The sequence below is a fragment of the Callorhinus ursinus genome, unplaced genomic scaffold (genome assembly GCF_003265705.2).
Source record: "Callorhinus ursinus isolate GAN/ISIS: 27379988/994484 unplaced genomic scaffold, GSC_fseal_2.0 scaffold8, whole genome shotgun sequence".
In the NCBI taxonomy this organism is placed as follows: Eukaryota; Metazoa; Chordata; class Mammalia; order Carnivora; family Otariidae; genus Callorhinus; species Callorhinus ursinus.
In genome coordinates, this window is record NW_027397070.1 from 39,297,944 (window position 1) to 39,300,716 (window position 2,773).

Consider the following 2,773-nt stretch of genomic DNA (forward strand, 5'->3'; position numbering starts at 1 on the left):
AGAGCTGGACTAAACCCAAATATTTCTGATGCTGAAGTTAGCTCCTTATCAGACAGTGGAAGCTATAAATGGCAACTTGGGAGTTCGGATATTTTTAGTACTCAAAGGGATGTTCAAAGGCTTCTAATCCTAAAGTCTCTCTGCTCCCTGCCCTGCTTAGGAACGCCCTCTACAACATTACTAGCAAGGGGCCATGTAGCTTCTGTTTCAACATTTTCAGATACACATCCTTGCTGACTCAGAAGACAGCCCCTTGCATGACTCAACTGAATTACGGACTCTTTAGCACTGGGCATTTGTAAAAGAAAAGAAGTCCACTTACTAGGAGCATGGACCTACCCCATATTCCTTCACCCCGGCCCAAGAGTAGAAGATGCTCTAGTGCCCTTCTCCTTAGTATGGAGTGGGCTATGGTGTCATGACTTTAATCATTCCATCTAAACCGTGGTTCAACTGAGCAGGTCCCTTGATTTTCATCCTGAAGTACCCAGGGGAGTAGAGTTGGTCTTCAGACATCTCCTGATGCTGCCAACCACAGCACTTCCAGTTAGCACTCAGGGCTCAAACATTTATGCTGCATTTCCAAACTTCTGTTCATCAGAGCACAGTCAACTTCTCACTGATCCTTCTTCCCAAGGCTATTACTTCAGAAACAAGAGCAGGATAGAGATGGGGGAAGTATGCAGGACAGTATAATTCATTAACTGATTTCCTCCTAAAACTCAGGCAGAGGATTCAGAGTCTAACTTCTATTTGACCAACCTCTTTTTTAAATGTATTAGGCAAGAACATCCTTCCGGCTGAGTGGTGCTGACTGGTACAAAGTTAACTTTCAATACATGATCTGTTCTGAGCCAAAATATAATTAGAAATTCTTGGCTTCTATCTTTTCCAAAGGGGATAAACATATACAGAGGAAATTTATCATACATAAGACAATATCTCATTTGTCTTTTTGTTCTAAACTCAAGTTTAGAAAAGTACCCAGAGAATTTTAAAAAGAATTCACTTCTTTAAAGATATCAGCTTAGCTCTCAAATTCATATCAACCACAAATCTGAGCATCAAGTCTTCCACCAAAATAATTGATTTTTTAAAAAAGGGATGAGAGCAGTAACAGGTTCTTGGAACACCTTTATAACCCCCCTTCCAAGTTTAAATTAATTCATCTAACAACTTAATATGCCAAACCATACCATCATCCAGGCCACACTGTTCTTCCAGATTCTCCATACGATCTTTCTTTGTTTGAACTGATCAAAATTCTAGTTGAAATCCAGATAAACTGAACCTCTCTCTACCACTGATCTTTAACTCTAATGACCCTATTAAGAGAGAAAAAACAAGACCAATCTGAGATGATTTGTTCATAGCAAACCCAGGTTCATCCCATCTACTTACTAATAAGTTTTATAAACCAAGTTTTATAGTTTTCTAGATATAGATATCAAACTCACTAGACTATAGAGTATAGAACTTCCTAAATTCTTTTTTTAAAATTCAGAAATCTACCCATCTTTTTTCTTTAAATTTTTTATTGTTATGTTAATCACCATACATTACATCATTAGTTTTTGATGTAGTGTTCCATGACTCATTGTTTGTGCATAACACCCAGCGTTCTACGCAGAACGTGCCCTCTTTAATACCCATCACCAGGCTAACCCATCCCCCCACCCCCCTCCCCTCTAGAACCCTCAGTTTGTTTTTCAGAGTCCATCTTCCCTCATGGTTTGTCTCACCCTCCGATTTACCCCCCTTCATTCTTCCCTTCCTGCTATCTTCTTCTTTTTTTTTTCTTAACATATGTTGCATTATTTGTTTCAGAGGTACAGATCTGTAATTCAACAGTCTTGCACAATTCACAGCGCTCACCATAGCACATACCCTCCCCAATGTCTGTCACCCAGCCACCCCATCCCTCCCACCCCCCACCACTCCAGCAACCCTCAGTTTGTTTCCCGAGATTAAGAATTCCTCATATCAGTGAGGTCATGTGATACATGTCTTTCTCTGATTGACTTATTTCACTCAGCATAACACCCTCCAGTTCTATCCACGTCGTTGCAGATGGCAAGATCTCATTCCCTTTGATGGCTGCATAATATTCCATTGTGTATATATACACGAAGAAATCTACCTATCTTTAATCCCTCTACATCTTTTCAAATCACCACCATGCCCTAAAAGGTTACCCAGTTACTCAGCAGTTTCATCTAGACCTCTCTCACCTCCCTGGAATGAAATTCACCTTGGCCCAAAGATTTGAGCTGCTTCGGAAACTACATGTACTCTCATTACCTCCTCCCAAGTCTTGTGCTCACTTTCCTTAATAATTCTTAACGAGAATTATTTTTCCTTTCTGAGAAATTAATATTTCCCTCCTCTATACACATACAGCAATTTATTGATACTTCTAACCCTACACTTACTCCCTGTCCTGCTCTATAGTTCATTGTAAAGCAGCTTAAATGCAGGGACAAACTACTGTTCATTTCTGGGTCCCTTCAGCACCTATCACTGTGTGAATAGGAGCCCTATCACCATTGAGTTGTTGCTGAATGGAGCCAATGAAAACGACATTCTGAAACAGTAGATCAGGATGATTAACCTGGCTGTGGCATGTGGGCGACATGGGGGAAATGTGGAGAATGGAAGCAAGGAAATCACTTAAGGAGGATAGTATCTTAGGATGAGATTAGAAGGGCCTGATCTAGGGTGATGACAATGGAAATGGAAGTAGAGCACCAATATGAGAGAATATTTGGAGAAT